The sequence below is a fragment of the Pleurodeles waltl genome, chromosome 11 (genome assembly GCF_031143425.1).
Source record: "Pleurodeles waltl isolate 20211129_DDA chromosome 11, aPleWal1.hap1.20221129, whole genome shotgun sequence".
Classification (NCBI taxonomy): Eukaryota; Metazoa; Chordata; class Amphibia; order Caudata; family Salamandridae; genus Pleurodeles; species Pleurodeles waltl.
Window position 1 is genome coordinate 484161334 of NC_090450.1, and position 21891 is coordinate 484183224.

Genomic DNA, 21891 nt, shown 5'->3' on the forward strand with positions numbered 1-21891 from the left:
TGTAGTGGAAATAACCTACTCAAGGTGAAATTGATGTCTCCCAGCACCCCTTTTGGGGAGGCCATGTTGGCATTGTGGGCCTCTCACGTTTGCATGACTTCCTGGTGGTTGTCCTCTGCAGCTGCTTTATCTCTCCCATCATGGCAAGTACATGGCCCATCACGCCTTGTGAATGTTGGTAGGCTCCCAAGACTTGGGAGATGGTGTCCTGGCCAGTTGTATCACTAGCAGCCCCAATCCGATGGCCCACACCATCCCTCCCATGCACCCCACCCACAAGTGCCTGTGTCCTTGGCACACTTTGCCCACTCCCACTGGTTCCAGGTCCTTCATTGTCTGGGTTCTCCAGTGGTGACTCTGGTACCTGTACTGAGGGGGCACATGATGGCATTGACTGTCCTTGAGACACAGGTTTGTGGGCGAATGGTTGCCTGGGATGTTGAAGCAACAGGGCTGAGAGAAGTAGCTTTGGGCACGGTGAGGCTGACAGGTGTAGACTGACCCGGTATCCCAGATGGGCCAAAGTCACCCTCATTGTCCTCACATCCAGGGGTATTGTCCTCACTGAGGGCTTCATCAATGAGGGAGGTGGCTGTCTCAAGTGCCTGCTCCATGGTCACAATGGGTAGATGACCTGTGAAAGAAGTGGAGCAGGCTGTTATAGATTGTAATGCAACATGTTTTATCAATCTTGACAGGTAGATATGCTTTGAGCCATGTATAGAAATGCTTTATTTGATCCCCTGATATGACAGTGCCACCTGCTTTCAAATCTGGGGTACACCTATATGGGATACAGGGTATTCCTATGTCATACACTGTGCTACAGGTATTCAGTTTAGCTTGGCAGTTGGAGGTCTGTTGATAGACTCATAGCTTATCTGCTGTGTAGCTTGGTATTGTTCATGTAACCTCCCAGTTAGCAGTAGTTCAGTTTTGAGTCACCAGAAAGGTGAAGGATATATTTGTACACTGACCTGTCCATCAGCTCCGGAGTAACCATTTTACCTGGCCATATATATCTGGTTATACCTAGTACAGCACACTGCAGATATATGTGTTCCCCCCAGGTGGATATCTGTCAATTGATGATGGGAGTTAAAAAGGCAATTTTAGCAGAGGACACAGCAGTAGCTGTGTGTTGGTGGAATTGTACTGGAAGATGGCCATAGCATTGCTGTCATTGCCCTAGACTGTGAAATTGTGGATCATTCAGGTGGGTTGAGTCGATTGTGTAGTTAACATGCAAGGCTATTTTCATTATGGTACACTGTTTTGGTTTTCTTAATGGTAGAACATTGACTGCTAGGAGTTGTAGTGCTATCAGTGCCTGTACTGCCCACGCCATACACAGACACTGTGCCCCCAGGTGAGTTTAGTTGACAGGTGGTGTGGCAGAGAGGGGTATTTGGACAGTTGACCAGAGGGGTGGTGAAGGTGTTGGCTGTTATGATTTCAAAAGGTGATCAGTGAGCATGCAAGTTAGAACGTTAGGGTGACAATTCCAGTGTTGTGACTTACACGACTTCTCTCCCCCAGGTAATCCTGTCAAGCCCTCAGGATGCAGGATCTCCAAGACCTTCTTCTCCCATGATGTGAAAGTTGGGGGAGGAGGTGGGGGTCCTGTGGACCTCCAGCTGATACCTGGTGGCCATGGAACATTCCCTCCCTCTGAGGTCATTCCACCTCTTCCTGATGTCCTTCCTTGAGCATGGATAGCTGACTACAGAATCCACCCTGTCAACTATGTTTTGCCCCATGTCCATTTTCCTGGCAATTGAGGTTTGTTGGACTTGGCTCCAACTAGGTGTGGCTCTACTCTTATGATATCGTGACGACACGAAAAGGTATATAAACGGGTAATGAGGTGTGGGTGCTCTGTTGTGAGTGGGTTAAGGGTGGTTTGTGATGTGTGATGAAGATTGGTGTGGGATGGATGGTATTTGGAGTAGTGATGGTTGCCTCTTCTATTGTTCCTAAATTTGGTGTGTGGCCTCTGTCTAGCTGTGTATACCGTTTTTGATGCAAAGGATTGTGAGGTGTGAAGTGGGGTGTTTTATAGTGCAGTTTTTAAGTGTGTTGGGTTTGTGGATGTGTGTCAAGTGTGTGGAATTCAAACGATCAAATGTGGTGCAGTGTATTACTGTGTAGACTGCCGACCGGTGCGGTTCACATATAGATGCATTAGGTCCCACCTCCAAAGCTGGATAGAAGAAGAAGAAAACATATAGGCCATTGTATAAGGCAGATTCTATATAGTGTTGTCAACCATAGTCCATTTGGTTGTAGTCCTTCATCTGGTAGAGAATGTAGGGTAAGGAAGGGGTGCTTTATATGTCACATTCATTGACTACAGCAGAGAATTTGATATCTTCAATCAAAAGAATTTATGGATAAGTATCAAGGTCAGCACTGAAGTGATAATGAGATGAACAATTTTGAATCTGTACACCTTCAATACGTCACACCTTAAGACTTGCTGGAACTACCAGATATTGAGCTCCCCAGCTTTTTACAGTTTGTACACTAGGGACATTTACCATACCATGCCGAACCAAACAACAACATGCCAAGAATAAAAATAGAGAACATTCTGATACAAATTATTTGTGACAACACTGTTTCCTGCAGAGACACTCCTAAAAATGGCTGAGAATTACTGTTTACAGAATGTCTTAAGGACGCATTAGATTTGGGTGGATCTTGTCCTGATATTTGCCTCCATCAATCTCTGGAACAGCAAAAACCTATATTGAGGGTTCGATCACTCTAGGTGGGATAACAGTACTCCATTTTACACGTTTTTGGCTAATAACAAGCAGAATTGGGGTTTCTGTGCCGATTACTGCATGTTTTCCTAGAGTGTGTCTCTGCAGGAAAGCTCTGAGGTTTCAGTTACTTTCACCAGTTGGAGTCCCTGAGCAAACCTTGCAAGCTTGTGATTCCAGTGTGGCCATTAACCTCTGGTGACAGCCTAATTTGGATTAACTGGACACCCAGAACGAGGGCCTTAAATATCAATTAAAAAAAGACAAAAATAATGGTTATGTACATACAAAGAGTTTCTGTGAAACTTGCTTTTCATCTAAGTTAAAAAGTTTAAAACTGTTTCATCTAACCCCTAGTATTCCAAAATTGGCTGTGAACTCTGCCAGAGTAACAAAGAATCTTGTAAATCGGATGGGCCATGACACAGTAATCTACTTAGCAGAGATATGGTTTTCAAAGTGAGACGTGTAATCTCCTAAAATGCAGAGATTTGATCCAATAAGACAGCAAGGAAATGAATAAGAAAATCTGAAAAGAAGATTTGGAAGCAAGTTCTTCATGTTCCAAGAGGTCACTACAACAACACCACCCACCTATGTTTGAAGGACAAAGGGCCTCATTACGAGTTTGGAGGTCAGTGGACCACAATGGCGGTGGTCTGACCGCCTTTGGGTTGTCGTTGGACCGCCAGATTATGAGTCATGCTGGCCTATGAAGCAAAGACTGCTGTCATTCTGCCACTGTCCCGTCGGCAGCACCAGGTAGCACAGACCGCCACTGTCACAAGGCTGTACGAACAGGCCGGCATAGCCTGTGTTTCCGTGAAGACACATTATGAGGTTGCACACCACCAGTGTGACTGTGGCGGTCCAACCACCATGTCTCAGAAAGTGGAAACAGGGACTATAAATAGAGACACTCAGCTGCAGGCAGCCTTACATGTCTGGTGCCGGCATGCAGCCCATTATACACGCCCTGCCACTGCTCATGATCATTGAAGGTACACAAAATCAACCCTGCCATGGGTGCAACTGACGGTAAGTACACACATCTACCCGTGTTATTAACTGTACCAACAGATTGTTGCACTGTCGTCCACATTATGACCCTCATTTGGAGATTGGCAGTAAAAACCGCCTACCGCTGCTGCGAAAGCCACCAAAAGACCGTCGCCACAGCTACCAGCCGTCTGCCATATTATGACCACAGCCGGATTTCCGCCACAAGAATGGCGGAAATCCGGATGTGGCCATGCCAGTGGATGGTGGTAAGGTGGCACTGCCAGTAGACCACCGCCAGCTGATAACCAATAATAAGGCCTGGTGGTGTTCTGCTGGCTGGTGCTGCTGGTGGCAGCAGCGCCCTGTCCCGTCTCCTGCCAGAGGACCCCCTGAACACAGGTAAGTCGGGTCTCCGACAGGGGAGGTGGGTGTTGTGTATATATGGGTGTGTGAATGTTTGTGTGTGCGTGGATGTGGGTTTGTGTTGCATGTTGAATGTGTGTGTGCATGTATGGAGGTGTGAGTGCGTGTAATTGTTGTGTTATGTGAATGCGTGTCTGCGTGTATGTATGAAAGTTTTTGCGGATGTGTGTGAATGGATGTATGCATGCGTGGATGCATGTGGGAGTGGGTGTGTGTATGCATGTGTGTGTGTGAAGGGGGTCGTGACTTTTGGGGGTTGGGGGCATTGGCGAAGTGAGGGGGTGGAGGGGGCTAATTGGAGAGGGGGGATCCCTATAAATGACAGAGAAGGAATTCCCTGTCACTGATAGTGCCTACTACCATAGTTTTCGTGGCATTAAGAAAGCCATGAAAACCATGGCGATAGGCAGGGTCATAATCCCGGAGGCGGAACCGTGATGGCCGCTGGGCTGGAAATGGATATCTCCAGCCCGGCAGCTGTTACCGCCGTGGCGGTCGGAGTGGTACACTAGCGGGTTGGCTTCAGCCAACTCGCCAATGTCATGATATGGCGGTAAGTACCGCCAGCCTGTTAGCAGTACTTACCGCCCGGTACTTACCGCCATATAGACGCCAACCGCCGGGGTCGTAATGACCCCCTATATGTTGGTCACACTATGGGCACCAAGTACACGTGTCATTGTGTCCCGGTTCAGAACTATACACAAAAAAGGACACATGCACAGTCACAATACGCCCGCTTTGGGCAGGGCAATCATACTGCACCGCAACACTACACAAAAACACACACCCACTTATCTTATTCACAGGAACAGTGAAGTTTACACAACATTGTCTCACACGACACTAACAACACACTAACATCACATCTACAAATACAACTACCACACACACATTCCTCACATGCCATGGACTGTTGTCACATTCAACACACATATGTATGGATGTGAAATGGAACACAAACAACACTCACAGTAAACATCCCTGCAATGGACACACATATCACCCACATTGCAACACAATGAAAAGACAATGGGATACACAATAGTTAGAAAACAAATACACAAACCTCACTATGGAAACAATACCTGCATGATTGAGATGGGCCTGCAGGAACACCTAGGGAAGGAAGCTGCACTGGGACTCATATCACCTTGCAACTGCCCATAAAACAAATATTGCACAGGAACTGGCCCTTCAGGTTTCTCTGGGACAAACAATACTAGGCCCCAATTTCATGCCTATCTGCACAATGTGAAAGTACAAGTCAACAATGCATATAGAACTCCACCTACATGGGACATACATCTACATTAATTTGCTGGAAGGTACACAGAGCTAAATTAACCCATGCACGCTCCGTGACTGCACAAACAAAACTCAAGCTGATGCACATCAGATGAATACATCATCCATATCAGGGGGACAAGTCTAACACCATACATGCTCACATTGGACAACACAAGATGAAATACTTACCATACCAACCTGTACACAATGTCATGACACCACCAATCTATTTGCACTCTCATATCCATACACTCAGCATATACCCTGGTCTTGGGGGACACCAGCACTTCCAACAAAGTAGGATACTGCAAACAACAGCAAATGGATCAGCAAGCAGGCTAAAACATGCAACTGTAGGCAGACAATAAAATTACTCAGGAACAACATAAAGGTGGAACAGGAATTGCAGGACAAATGTATACACAAAAAACAACGGTTTGGGTTATTTAAATTCAAAATCAAAAAAAGAAAAGTCCAAGGTCATTGGCCAGTCCACGTATGTTGGCACAAGCACACCATGGTGCCATCACTTGGCTCCTAACTGCCAAGGAACCACCATGTGAAGGGGCATAAAGTGGGCAGGCAGGCACTTCAGGGATCATCTTTGGGGGGTCAGATTTGGGAGGGGGGTTTGGTCTTGGGTTTGGGAGGGGTGGACTGCCTTTTGGGAGGGGTAGGTTTCTTCTTGAGGAAAGAGGTATGGGTGCATGCAGGGGAGGCCTTGGAGATGGAAGAAAGGGGCTGGGAGGTGGGTGAGGGCCTCTTGGGTTTGGGACAGGTGGTGGAGGGAGCAAGGGAAAGGTCAAGGTCAAACAAAAAAAAACTTTTTAGGGACATGGAATGGTTAGTAGAAGGGGGTGGGGATTTGGAGGTCAAAGGAGTGGTTGTCTGCTGTGTTGGTGTGGATGTTTTAGGTACAGGTTTCTGGGAGGTATGCTTGTGTTTGGTTGGTGTCTGTTGCATTGGTGTGTGAGTGTGTTTTATGTGTCTTGAGAGTCTGGGAGGTAAAAGTGCTGGGGGATGGAGCAATGGGTGTGTGTGCGTCTGTTGGGGTAGTGCTTGTGGGTATGCTGGATATTGGGCTTGTTTGTGTGTCTGTTTAAGGGGTGTCTGCAGGTATGGTACTTGTGGTGGATGTCTGGGTGCCTGTTGGTGTGGTGTCTGCAGGTATGCTGGGTGTGGTAGGTGTGTCACTGACTGTTGTGCTGATGCCTGTGGGTATTCTTGATGTTGTGTGTGTGATGCTGGGGCTGGTGGAAGTGCCTGGGGAAGTGGTGACTGTTATTGTGTCTGTGGTTGTCTGTTGTTTGCTTGTGTGCTGTGTGTTTTGTGGTGTTTATGTCTGTGTGTGCTGCTCTTGTGTGTTAGAGTGGATGCGTGTGAATTGGTCTGTGTGCTTTGGGTAAGTAGGGGAAGGTAGGATAAGGATTTGGAAGAGGGCAGTGGAGGGGGGACCGAAGGTGGGTGGTGACTGGCTGCCATCAGTGAGGAGGCCAGAGCCTGAAAAGATCTCTGTAGGCCAGTCTTTGCACCATGAATGCCTTCCAGGAATGCATTTGTTTGTTGGAGTTGGGTTGCCAGTTCCTGGATGCATTCACAATGGCTGATGGACCCACAGAGATACTTTCCAGGAGGTCAATAGCCTTTTCACTGAGGGTAGTAGGGGCAACAGGGGCTTGGGCGGAGGTGCCTGTGGCAAAGGAGACACCTACTCTCTTGGGTGAGTGTGCATTGCCAACTGTATGGGAAAAATATGGGTGGTTGTAGGAGGCTGGCCTGGTTTGTAGTGGGTACCAAAGGTACTTACACCTTATACCAGGTCCAGTTATCCGTTATTAGTAGAGTGTAGAAGTGTTCTAGCAGCTTAGGCTGATAGAGGAAGAGCAGCCAAGGCTGAAAAAGGAGACATGTAAAGCTCCTGCAATACCACTATATCACATAGGTACCATATCGTAAGAAAGACAATACCCAGAGTAACTAAAAATAAAGGTACTTTATTTTAGTGACAATGTGCCAAAAATATCTCAGTGGATAGACTCCCTTCGGAGGTAAGTAACATACACAAAATATACACAAATAACTAAATCAGGAAAGTAAAACAGTCAGAAAGTAGTGCAAACACTGTAGAACACAATAGAATGCAATGGGCCTAGGGGTAAAACAAACCATATACTAAGTAAGTGGAATGCGAACCACGAATGCACCCCTAGGCAAGTGTAGTGTGTAGATGGTCTCTGGGAGTGTAAGAAAACACCAAAGGTGTAGAGGAAACACCCCCCAAGACCCAGGAAAGCAAGAGTAAAGTACTACCATTTCCCCCAAAACACACTAAAGTCGTGATAAAGGATTTTGCAAGGACCAAACCAGACTGCAAAGCACTGAAGACGGATTCCTGGACCTGAAGACCTGTAAAGGAAGGGGACCACGTCTAGGAGTCACTAAAGCCACTCAGAGGCCTCCAGAGTGTCCCCACACCTCTGAAAACAAGATGGTGGAGGTCTGAGACACACTGGAGGAGCCCTGGGCACCACCCCTGGGGGTAGTGATGGACAGGGGAGTGGTCACTCCCTTTTCCTTTGTCCAGGTTCATGCCAGAGCAGGGACTGGGGGTTCCCTAAACTGGTGTAGACTAGTTTATGCAAGGAGGGCACCATCTGTGCCCTTCAAAGCATTTCCAGAGGCACTGGGCAGCTACCCCTCCCAAGCCTGTAACACCTATTTCCAAAGGGAGAGGGTGTAACACCCTCCTCCCAAAGGAAATACATTTTTCTGCCTTCCTGGGACTGAGCTGCTCAGGCCCCAGGAGGGTAGAACCCTGTCTGTGGGGAGGCAGCAACTGCAGCTGCAGAGAAAACCCCAGAGAGCTTGTTTGGCAGTACTGGGGGTCCATAGTGGAGCCCCTAGGATGTATGGAATTGGCTCCCCAATACCAGATTTGGAATGGGGGGACAATTCCATGTTCTTAGACATGGTACATGGCCATATTCGGAGTTACCATTGTGAAGCTACATATAGGTATTAACCTATATGTAGTGCACGCGTGTAATGGCGTCCCCGCACTCACAAAGTCCACGGGAAATGGCCCCAAACTATGTGGGGGCACCTTTGCTAGTGCAAGGGTGCTGTCACACTTAGTAACTTTGCACTGAACCTTCAGCAAGTGAAGGTTAGACATATAGGTGACTTATAAGTTACTGAAGTGCAGTGAAAATGGCTGTGAAATAACATTTGCGTTATTTCACGCAAGCTGCAATGGCAGTCCTGTGTAAGCGTTTGTCTGAGCTCCCTATGGGTGGCAAAAGAAATGCTGCAGCCTATATGGATCTCCTGGAACCCCAATACCCTGGGTACCTAGGTACCATATACTAGGGACATATAAGGGGGGTCCAGTGTTCCAATTAGAATTGGTAAATGTAGTCACTTGCTTATGGTGATAAATTTAAAGGCAGAGAGAGCATGAGCACTGAGGTTCTGATTAGCAGAGCCTCAGTGACACAGTTAGGCACTACACAGGCATACACATTTAGGCCACAAACTATGAGCACTGGGGTCCTGGCTAGCAGGATCCCAGTGAGACAGGCAAAAACATACTGCATTCATGTAAAATTGGGGGTAACATGTCAAGAAAGATGGTACTTTCCTACAGTGGTGGACAAAGATGGTAGAGGGGGATGCCACACAGACTGCAACAACAGGCACATGAGTAGTCATAGTGGCACACATGGACACATTCAAGCTTGTGAGGAGGGAAAAGATGGCGAAGTACAGAGAAAGGTTTGTAACTGAAGTACTTACCTGCTCCTCTGGTGAGCCATAGAGATGTCCATTCAGGGGTTAGACCTCAGTCACAAGCCATTCCAGCTGCTCTGGAGAGAAGGCAGGGGGCCTATCACCTGCTCAAACTGGCATGGTTGTTTCCAGAGGCAGCATACAGCAGCTCAGGTCATTGAGGTCTTGCTGGCAGCAGTGTCAGGAGTCAAGTAAGTGAATCTGCAGAACAAGGCAGTGACACCCGACACATCTGCTGACGTCACCGCCAGTCGACACAACCATTGGCCTGTGGCCACCACTGGCAACAATGTTAGGCTGTGGCTGTGTCTACCATGGTTGCAACTGCCTACTACAATGATGACCGCCGCCGGTGGTCGCGGGTGGTCCCTAATGTCCAGTGGAGTAGGTCAGGCAGCTGCCATTTTGGTGACCAAAAATGCTGTTTTGGACTGTAGAAACTGTGTCACACCTGTGAACATGTATTTTTGACCTCACAAACATGCTTATCCTGCCCTGCCATGTAGGTCCTACTGCTGAAACACCATTGTAGTATGTTGTAGGGCACAGATGGCATTTAAACATGGGGCACAGTTCACCACCACTGATGGTCATTTTGGCGATAGGAATACCCAGTCACATTTTTGAGGGGCAGTTATTTGCACAGCTCTGATTTTGGTCCATATACATGCTGTGACCGCATGTGTGAAATACCATGCTGGCCACATGTGACCCTCGTGTTATTTGCAGCTGTGATGTGTACTATCCGTTCAGAAATGTCTTGTCACATGATATCATTGACATGCATCATGTATGTTGCTGTGGACACACTGACTAATGTTAGAAATCATGTCTTGTCATACATAGGTACCAAGGCTGAGGGACAATGCGAAATTCTGCTGTCTACCGTCCTCTGCCAGACCTTCAGACCATGGAAGAATGACACATCATAGACCTATATTGTCTGAATAGGCAAACAATAGTGAAAATATGTTGTTAGTTGAAGCCAAATCTGATGCCAGCTATTAGTTATCCATCAGCATACTACATATTGTACAAGTCATGTCAGTATTGCATTTCCTGGCCCCAGGTTCCTTGAACATACAGTGGCCCTATCAGCTGGCATGTCCCAACCTATGTTCAGTCTGGTTGTGAAGGATGTCCTCTCAGCAATGTTGAAACACCTGAAAAGCTATATCCAGTTTCTCCGGCGTGAGGATTTAGCCCATGTGAAGGCTGACTTTTAGGGTTTTGCACACATCCCACATGTGGTGAGAGCTATTGATGGAACACCTGTAGGCTTGGTCCAACCACAGGCCAATGAACAAGTATACCGCAACAGAAAGAACTTTCATTTCATCAATGTGCAAGTATATTTTGAGGATCTCTACATTTCACAGGTCTGTGCCCGTTATCCGGGCTCAACTCATGATTCCTTCATAATGCAGAACAGCACCATACCCCATCTAATGTCACAACTGTACCCAGAAAGGGCTTGGCTGGTTGGTAAGCCACATCTTTCCTGATTGTGAGTGTGTACAATGTCTGGTGCTACAATCATGAAGTGAGTGACTCATTGTTGCACATATGTCCCAGCCCTTAACAGGAGACTCCACATATTCAAACCATCCTTGGTTGTTGACGCCAGTAAGAAATCCAACTACGCCAGGGGAAGTCTGCTTCAATGAGGCCCATTGAAGAACAAGGTGGGTAATGGAGCGGGCTTTTGTGCTCCTGAAGGCCAGATTTAGGTGTCTTGACTGGACTGGTGGAGCCCTTCTCTACTCACCCGGAAAAGTGTTTCAGGTCACAGCGGCATGCTGCAGGCTCCACAACATCACCCTGAGGAGGTATACCCCATACATCTCTGAGGAGGGGGTGTCTGCAGTGCCACCAGGTGAGAATCCTGAAATGCCAAGTGAGGATGACAGTGGTGAAGAGCAAGGAGCTGACTTGAGGGAAGATCTCATCAGCAGCTACTTTTGATGAGTATAAGTATGTCATGTGATGTCATGACTCTGACTGTTCAATGTACTATAGGTCTGATAATGTATGGAGTTGAGTGTTTTGTCCACAACTAGGGAGCTAATACTCTGCAATATTCAGCCAAAGGATGCTTGAAGAGTTGCCCTTTGACACATCCACACCTTGATTATGCTGCTTTGTCTTTGTCTCGTTACAATGTAATTGCATTTCCAGATGCTTGGTGTGTGATTAGTGTAGTAGGTATGTTTTCAAGTCTATACTCCTTGTTTTGTCTTTGTACACGTACCTTCACCATGACACCCTCATGTGGGCGTTTCAGAGTGGTGACGTTGGCAGGTATCTGATGCTATTCTGACAGACAAAGTGGACATGGATTGTCCCAAGTAATGTAGGTCAAAGATTTGGGGTGAATGAGACTTGTCACAAGGCTGCTTGAACTGTGTTTAAGTGGATGGTCTGAGGTGTACCTTGTTCTTTTTTAGTGTTCTGTGTTGGGCCAATTAAATCATGTGTTTCATGTGGGCATGAAATCTGTAGTCCTGAATTGCGAGCAATGCATTCACCCTTCACATTGACTAAACACTTTTCTTGTATGACCTGTATGTAGCTGTAGATGTGTTCCATCATTGCAGGCCACAGTGCCTGTGCCACAAACCTGACATATGTGTTTGTCATACCACAAGATGCATGGTCATTGCTTAATGACGGGCCTGTGCTCAGCGAATGTTGTTCTGCCCGCTGTCAGTACTTTGCTTTATGTGAAGGTAGATTACTCTGGTGTGGTATGTGATAAGGCTCAAGGTGGTGACACCATCCACTTTTCCATTTGCCTATTCTACAGGGCAATGTCTGACAAGCCCTTCTTCCGTGGTCTGAGGGGCTGTACCTTGGTATGTGTACTTTGACTCAATGAGAGAGCCATTCGTGGCTATGACAGTCCAGACATTTCAACAGCCTATGTGCTGTACAGTGCAATAAAATGTTTGCCGTGACCAGCAATGTGTTTGTGTGTGTTGGTACTAATCTTTTTGCACAACACTGTACCTGTATCATATCCCTCCTTGCATTAGTATCTTGTGTCTTCTTCATTTGCTTCACATGGTCTTACATCTCAACATAGCAAAATGTGAAACAGAAGCAAGCAGGCAATGACTTTGTGATAGGTGGATTTATTGAAAATGTGTGCAGAAAATAATGGCATGATGGAACAGAAAAGTGAAGGGGTCAGTCATGGTGGATGAAATCATTGGAGTAGGTGCCATACAATTGGAAGTCTAAAGCCCAGTGTACTCCTACGATTGGAAATGGAAGGTGATTTAAGAACAGTCAACACTATCTGGCACACAAAAGAGATTGTTTTGGAAGAGGTCTCTTGCTGGCAGTGGTGGGTCATCCACACTTCCTTGATTTCATACTGGACGTTCCCACTTCTGGGGGTGACATGCTGCTTCAGAGGCAGGGGTGTCTGGAGCAGGTTCTTTCCCTGACAGGGCCTCCCTTCCAGTGGCTGGCACACATGAAGGGTTTTGGTGTAGATACACCAAAAAAAGGGGTAGAGTGTTGTTGTTGATCCCTGCTCAGGATGGTGTTAATGTCCTTCAGAACACCTGTTAGGGAGGCCATGTTGGTATGGTACCCCTCCCACTCTTCACGCATTTCCCTGTGGAAGTCCCTCTACAGCTGCTTCATTTCCCGGAGTTCAGAAAATACCTCGCCCGTCACACCTTGGGACTCCTGATAGACCACCAAGATGTGGCTCATGCTGTCCTGGCCAGGAGCAGCCCCAGTGGCCTCACCCTGCTAGCCCAGAGCATCTCTCCCATGCACCCTCCCCTCATGGCCCTGTGCCCTTGCCACAGGGTGCCCTCTTCCACTAGTTCTTGGACCATCACTGTCAGTGGTGTAGTGCTGCAGCTCATGGCAGGGCATGTGTGGGGCACAAGATGGCTGACACTGTGCTTTGATCGAATGTCCACTGTTCTGGTGTTTGGAGTCAGAGAAACAGTGCCTCCTGTGAGTTACACTCAGGTTATTCTATCTACTTCACACACTTGACGAATGTCATCCTCCAAGGTGAGTAAACTTCATTTGTGAGTTGACAAACAGGGGTATTTGGACAAGGGAACAGTATGCTGGTGTTTGGAGTTACTGAAACAGTGTCTCCGGGTGTTTGCAGTCATGTTACTTCCTCTGCTAAACACAATATACTTGTGCCACCCCCCCACCCCCCAGGTGAGTAAACTTAATTTGGGAGTTATCAAACCAGGGTATTTGGAGAGGAGGACAATGTGATGGTGGTTGGGGTAACAGTATCAGAGCCGCCTGGGATTTGCATCCATGTCAGCATGTCAGTCCCTTTCTACACACCATCCAGAGGAGTAAACATCATTTGTGAATTGACAAACAAGGGTATATGGGCAAGTGAACACTGTGCTGGTGTTCGGTTTTACAGAAACAGTGCCTATTGGACTTTGGAGTCATGTCACTCTCTATACTACACACACTGATAAACGGTACACCGCCAGGTGAGTAAACTTCATTTCAGAGTTCACTAACACGTGTATCTGTGCAAGTGAACACTGGCCTGGTGTTTGGTTTTAGAGAAACAGGGGCTATCGGTCTTTACAGTCAACTCACTCCCTCTACTTCCCAACAGTTAGCCCATGGCATCCTCCCAGGTGAGTACACTTCAATTGGGAGTTCACAAACAGGAGTATTTAGAGAGAAGGACACTGTGCTGGTGGTTGAGTCATTAAAACTGGCCTCCTGTGAGTTGTAGTCTAGTCTCTCCCTGTACTACACACACTTGACAAAAGTTATCTCCCCAGGTGAATACACTTTAATTGTGAGGTAACAAACAAGGGTATTTGGAGAAAGAAACAATGGGCTGGTGGTTTGAGTAACAGTAACAGTGCCTGCTGGGAGTTGCAGTCATGTCAGTCCCTGTAATACACAGGTTTTTCAAATCTCATCTCCCCAAGTGAGTACATTTCAATTGTGAGTTGCCAAATAAAGGACTTCAGACAGGTGGCCACTGGGCTGGTGAGTGGAGTGACAAGCAAAAGGTGAGATGTGGGCATGCATGACATGGCATTTTTGTGACATTTTTTGTGTTGTTACTTATCAGACTCCACTCCGCCAGGTATTCCTGTCAAGCACTAAGGGTTGCAGGATGATCAAGACCTTCTCCTCTCAGGGAAAGAGATATAATGGGGCACTGGGAGGGCCACCACCAGTCTTCTTGGCCTGCAGCTGGTGCCCTGGAAACCAGGGAACGGACCTTTCCGCTGAGGTCTTTCTACCTCTTCCTGATGTCCTCCTTTATGCGCAGGGTGATGCCTACAGCATTCGCTCTGTTGACCATCCTGTCCTACATTCCCATTTTCCTGCTGAGAGGAGTGTGCTGGACTTGTGCTCCAAACAATTGTGGCTTTACTCTTATAATTTCATCCACTATGACTGTCAACTTGAGCCCTAGAAAACAGGGATTTTTTGAACGTGACATGGTGAAAAGAAAAGTGTAACAGTGACTTACTAGAGAGGTGGAGCGCAAAAGTATGTGACTGGACAAAAGTGTGGGCTGGGTGTAAAAAGAGATTGTGAGAAAAAAGTGGTGCCTAATATCTGTTCTGCGTACAAAGGTCGCTCTGTCTTCAGTTGTTTGTGTTGGAGATGCACAGGAGAGTGGTGTGTGAAGGGGTGTGCAGGCATCTCCAGTGTGGCAATGTGCGTCAGATATGTTGTTTTCAAAGATATCCGATGTGCCGTTGTGTGTTACTTCGGTGACTGCTAATCGCTGAGGTTCAGACCCCCGTCGGCAGACCGCCAATTGTGTCCGCCAATGCAACTTTGGCTTGTAATATGCTTGGTGGTTGGTCGCGGTGCTGTCGACACTGGAGGTGGGACAGCCTATTTCCAGGCCTTCATGGTGCTGTAGGCCTGCCTTTTTTGGTTGATGGTTGGCCGTCCTGCCTGTTTGACTCATAATAGGAAAGACTGTAAGACCGCCCACATGGTGGTCTGGCGGTCCGATCGCTAAACTCATAATGAGGACCAAAGTCTGCCTTAGCATTAATAAAGCAGCAAATCTTCAAAACATTCTATTTGACCTTTGCTGCAAGACAACATTGCTGAAAAGAGCCCTGTGAAATGTAATGAAACACATGTATAAAGAAGATGGCATTTTTGATGTTCCACAAAATTCTCTTATCTCATACTGATGTCCCTCAAAGCTGTTCTCCACTACTAAGCAGTGCCAAATCAAATAAGCAGTGGCAGCACAAATACAGAGGAAGCATTGAAGCAACTGAAAGGTAGTTCCAGAAGTGAGCCCTTATGCCATGATAAACGCAAAAAGAACAGTTGATGGACGGAATGTAGAACAAATCAAACATTCACCTCCAGTCACAGATCTGGGTTTAATCCATCAGTTGTTTTGCTCACCATGCCATTCCAGTTTGGACCCAGTCATATGCAAATCAGTCTTGAACCTGTTCCCTGTGGGAACAGTCCAGCCTGAACTGCCAGACCAGGTCCTCCCCTATTGTTACCCCTATTCCCTTTCACTTTTCAAGTATGTCTGGTAGGCCACGTCTTGGCAGGATGGCAAGGATGGGTGAAGAGGAGTTGGGGGGGGGTTCATCTGGCTTGTGTGCCATTTCTTGCCACTCATGATCCAGGTAGGGTGATACAGGGGTATCCAACAGAGGCGCGCAGAATCCGGTGGGGAAAGGTGCTGCATCACCTGCAGCGTGTGTATGCCAGCCAGAGGAGTCACCACCAGCTGAAGCACCACTGGGCTGACCTCATCACCAGGGAGCAGGATCTCTTGGACCACCTGGGAATCTTGATTGGTGGCACTGTTGGTGAGTACTAATCATGTAAACGTGTACAATTAAATGCTCTGTAGTGACATAAGAGGATTTGTACAATGTCTGCCAGCTAACTTGCTGACTGTGTGTAATGCTGGGGAAACATAAAGGGATAATTGATGCACTATGGCAAGGATCACAATTGCTAGCTGTCAGGTAGCACGTGCTCAGCAAACTTACAGGATACTTTTCCATGAAGTAAATTGGTGCAGCCTTTTTGTCAGAAAACCAAACAAAATAGGAGCCAATCATGTCTATATAGGGTACTATTGACAGAGAAGTAAAGATGTACCAACATATTGGCTAACTGTGTTGAGGCAATAGCTAGACTGACTTTAAAATCACTACATGATGCTGAAAATTAGTGCTGCCTTCACGTCAATTGATAATAGCAAAGTAGCTCAGACATATGTCTCATGTGAGTCTGGTGAGTGTGGAAGGAAAGCATTCACGGAAGTACTATGAATGTTTGGGATTATTGTGTTCCTTGATCTTTTTGGATACATGTCAGATCTGGATTTGAAAACATTGTGAAAAGGTGTAAGGTGCCCTCAGCTAACATCTTAGAATGTTTGTTGGAGTTAGTTGTGCCACATTGCAAATATGGATGGCAGTCCAAGTGTATGCACATGGCTTCACATCTCCATGGTTGGTGCAAATCACCATAGCTAGGCCACACCAATTGAATCAAATGTAACAACAGGGGGGCTTACAAAAGTCCCTGTCCCTGTCCCTCCCTCTGTACATTGTACCTATGTGTCATTAATGTGTCATGGTCACAAGGCATGTTTGACTGATAATGCAGTCCTCAAGTAACCAGGATTTGGATGTCTCTCTTGGATGCACATGATGAGACAATTACACTCCATATTTTTTTCTGCTCACCAATTACGGGGCATGTTTGCAACCACATGATAGTTAGAGCCTATGTATGTGTGCAGATATGTGTGTAACTGTCACAGGAGACCCATGCTATGTACAAGTTGGCCGTGATATATCAGATGCAGTACCATCATGTCTGAATGGCTGCCATTTCCTTATTCAGCCTACACATTGTATATGTTTATGAAATGGTTGCGCTGTGCACAGATTTTGAGCACATTTCTTCCTTCCATACCTTACAGGTGGACCGGCACCCTACACTGTGGGAGAGGTGGCGACATTTGAGGACCCCGACCACTCCGGTAAGTGTTGATATGTATTGTGTTTGCTGGTTATGGACTCGTGTGTGTTGAACGCATAGCAAGGTGTGATGCGTTGGGCAAGCTTTTCTCTTGTTCCATGAGTGGGAATTCAGTTTCTCACATGTTTTGAGTTGGCCAATGCATGTCCAATGGTATTATGTAGGGATTGTAGGCCATTGCTGTAGGCCCCACTGTGAGTACAGGGGTTAGTCATGTGGATGACACTTGTATCAACAAGAGTCGCACTGGAAGTCAGCTCCGATTTATTCAGCCTGTCAGACCCACATTCTCCAAGATTGGTACAGCAAATTGCTTTCCAGTAGACATCTGCTTCCCTATTTACCTACGTAATTATGAAACAGTAGGTAGAACCTCCTAGCAGCATGTACTTCCACATGTAGTGCTACAAGTATGTGGAACTTGAGTGCAATGGCCTAGGTGTGCATGCAATTCATGATCATGGGTGTTCTTGCAACTCTGTGTCTGATGTAAGTCAGGCCTTACTGGAAGTATATGTTGTGTACCAAGTTCTGCATTTCCTAACATGTGTGGCCCTATAATTGCTCTAGGGTTTGCTGACTCCTAATTGTTGATAGACCTTACCTGTGGTGTGTGTGTAGAGCCAAACACGTGTGGAGTTTTCTATACACTCCTCGGTGTACATGTTGTTGGAAATTGATAGTTGTTTATCCACCCCCCATCCTCAAACACGGGCATGGGTTTGTGACTGGGGTACCTAGTACTGATGCTACCAGTATGTTACACATACATGTGAATAAGTGACGGTTTGGTTGCAACCTAGTATACACACTCAGGTTTGGCACTTGGTACTATACTGGCAAGTCCAGTTACAACTTGCAGACCACTTGGCTGTAGTTTTGCTTTCCGTACACTGACATTTGTAGCTCAGGTCTTGGCGGAGGATATGCAGCATGATTCTTAGCTGATAACTGCCAGAACTCAGATTGCAAGTCAAAGCCAGTTGTTACCCATCTTGTAGGTTATGGATGTGCTATGTGTGATGTGACCTTTGTAGGCTGGCCTGCCATGTACTTCCTCAGGGACATTGCAGTTGCACCCGTCGCGATTTTCAGTGTCTGCCAAGCAGACACTGAAAATCTTAATGGGGCCCTGTTAGGGGACCCCTGCAGTGCCCATGCCAGGGGCCCCACGACACCCGTTCCCGCCATCCTGTTTCTGGCTGTGAAAACCGCCAGAAACAGGATGGCGGGAAGGGGGTCGGAATCCCCATGGCGGCCCTGCTTGCAACGCCGCCGTGGAGGATTCCCTGGCGCCGGTTTCCCTTTTCTGACCGCGGCTGTACCGCCGCGGTCAGAATGGCCCCAGAAGCACCGCCAGCCTGTTGGCGGTGCTTCCGCTGTCGTTGGCCCTGGTGGTCCATGACCGCCAGGGTCAGAATGACCCCCTCAGTGATCTGTATTGTGATATGAGCTGTTACAAGTACAGTAGATGTATTGTCTGATTAACTTCTTGTGCCATTTCACACAATGCAGTTACTAATGTAGAATATCTGCATTTGTCTTCACAGCTGCAATCATGACTCCAGACCAGGTCCGTGAATTCCAGCACCGGGCCATGAGATACCAGCACATCCTGCTGGTGGAGTCGGGGTTCAGGAGGATGGCCGGGCGATATCGCCATGAACGGGCCTCCGGGGCATGGAGAGTCTTCCCACAGGATGGCCCTACTTTGCCCACCACAGCCACCACCAGCACAACCACCAATCCAAGCCAGGTGGCCCCACCCACAGCTGGGACTGTTGGTCCTACATCTGCTGGACCTCCAGGCCCCAGCATTGCCACCGGTGCAGGACAGCCCACTAGGCCTGGCACCACACACACACAGACCTCCTCCACCGGTACCCAGACTGCCACAGCTCCATCTGTTGACCCGGCAGCCTTCCACAACATGGAACGTAAGATTGACTGTGTGCTGCGCAAGTTGAGCCACCTGAGCCGGGATGTGCGCCACATTAACCGGCGTGTTAAGTCTATTAAGAGGACCCTCCGGAGGGCCAACCTCTAGACATTTTTTGATGGACATGATTCCCTCCCCTCTCTCCTCTTTCCTTGTTCTTATAGTTAGTGGGCTTAGGGGGCTTAGTGTTAGGTTAGTATAGGCTGTTAGTTTAGTTAGTGTTAGTGGGTGGGGGGTCCAGATTATTTCTATTTTTACTTATTAAGTGTGTGGGTGGGTGGGTGGGGGTCTATGTTGGGGTTCTTGTGTGTTTAAATAAATAAAAAAATAAAATAATATATATATATATATATTTGTTTAGGATAGTATGTGTTTAGGTTAGTATGTGTTGTCCTCCATATGTCCGTCTCATAAGGGGGGTGGGGGTAGATGTTTAGAACGTTTCGTTGCATGTGATAAGTAAGTGTAGCTTAGGTTAGTTAGGGACAGTTGTGGGTAATGAGTAGTCAGGGTAGATTAGGGTAGATAAGATTTTTCCCTCAGTTTCCTCTATTGTGATTAGCATCTAATAAATATTTGGTTAACCGTTATTAGTATGTGTTGAATGGTACTTGATCGTTGGTTTGGATTCAGTGTACATAAATGTTGTACTATTACATTTGTGTCCTATGCTACAAACAAATCCCAACTGAGCTGTACGGTTGGCAGCTAGCCCAGAGCTACCTTGCAAAGTGTCGACCCTTCGTTGCAACCACCAATCACAGTTAATATGGATGACACTGTGTTTCTGTTGATAAGTGTGTTTTGAAAGTCACAAACAGTGCTTCCAGACTTGGTATTGGGGAAACAGTTTTAGGTCTGACTGCAGTGTGATGATCATGGACACCCTTATAAGATGAGTTCTCATTGGCACTCTTGTATTCTTGTCTTCATGACTCTCATACATCAATTGTGACACAGTTCAGCATGATTACCTATTTGTATGTAAACTCAGACACCATCATTTATGCAGTTTTTGTAGTGTTTGCTTAGATTAGTGTGCCATGTTATTTGTGTTATATTTGCATGTTGACAACATTTTGCGGCCACTATTTGATGTCTTAGTTATCCCCTGAGGAAGCATTCTTCTGTCCAACACAGCATGATGGTGTATGGTTTCTCACTTCATCCGATTTGTCCCTCAGGATGGGCAGAGTATGATGCAATCATGGGCACTGTGCAGATTTCTCTGACTACATATTATCAGGACAGTTGTATTGACAAGCTACGTAATTTGACAGTAGGCACATTTCAGTTATTTAATGCACAGTTGATATGTCACATTACCCAGAGACAGATTTGTTGTGTAAGTGCTATTTATTGAAAAGTGCTGTAGTGCTATCTGTACATTGTCCATGATTGTGAGTCCATTATAGTGACATCTTACATTGTGATCCAACACAAGGGGTTACCAAAATGCTTTTGACATGCTGGGGTTGCTGTTTCAGACAGTGCAGAGGGACAGAATTTGCAAATGAGTAGGAGAGAGACAATCACTGGGCTGGGTGACAAGATATACAGTGGTTTGCAGAACAGTGCTTGAGTACAGTTGTTGCAAGACTGGCAAGTTACAAAGCGCAGGACCTTGGTAAATGTTGGCCATGTGGCAGGGACTAGTGCTTCCGGGTACTTTTCCGTGTGAATGTGATCTGTTCCATGTCTTATTCTTCTGATGTGTGTGTTGCCTCCTCTGTCCTTGGTGGTGGTGGTTGTGAAGGGGAAACACACACCTCAGTGTTAGAAGACGTGGAGTCAGACATCCCGGTCACTGCTACCTGTGAAGGTCTTAAGGAGGATCTGCTGGTTCTTGAGAATAGCAGCCACATCACGATGGTAGGCAGCCAGGTCGGCCTTGAGGGGGTCATGATTGCATTTGTGCATGCAGTGGAAGGTTTTGGGTGTGAGGTGTTGTGGCAACTCCCTTACTGCAGTGGTGAATTCCTTGACAGTTTGTTGTAGTCCTTGCAGGATAGATGTTAGGGCTTGCATGGCTGCTGCCTGATCTGCAGATGACATCATGCACGAACGCACCCCCTCTAGGCTGGCTGCCATAGTTTGAATCCCCACCCACACCTCCTTGGCCAGCTCCTGCTGTACTCCAACTACAGTTCTCTCAAAGCTGGTGCCAGTGTCGTCTGAGTCCTCAGCTGTATTGGAGCTGGCAGGTCTTACAATTGGGGTGGTGGGTGGATCCTCTGCGATGGCTGCTTGTTCTGTGCTCCTCCTTGTGACTGAAGGTGGGGTCTGGAGGGTTTCAAGGACCTTTTGGATAGTCTCCTGGGGAATGTTTATTGGCTCGTCATCCATGTCATCAGGGAAATCTGGGAAAGGCATATCCGCAGGAGATCCATCTTCCTCTGCAATGAAACAGGGATACAATTAGTGTGTCTTTGTTGAGGCAATTTTGATGTGACGTGCCTGCCTTTTGATGAATTCACTTTGTGATCTTGTTTTGTGTTAATTGCTCCAGTCCTTCAGATGGGCATTCTTCCAAGCCTATGGCCCACCTGCATGTCACATGTATGTTATTGAGTTATTAGACTTGTCAGCATCATCACCTCTAGGTGTTGGTTTAGGCCAAATAGAGAATTGCCACCTTCTTGTCCTACTCAAGTCTCCGTC

The 21891-nt window shown here is 46.9% G+C and overlaps 1 protein-coding gene across 2 annotated transcripts in view; it reads left to right on the forward strand.

The window, feature by feature from the left end:
* Positions 1–21891, forward strand: part of SPHKAP (SPHK1 interactor, AKAP domain containing) — a 1657471-nt gene that overhangs the window by 1461211 nt on the left and 174369 nt on the right. The window lies entirely within an intron of this gene.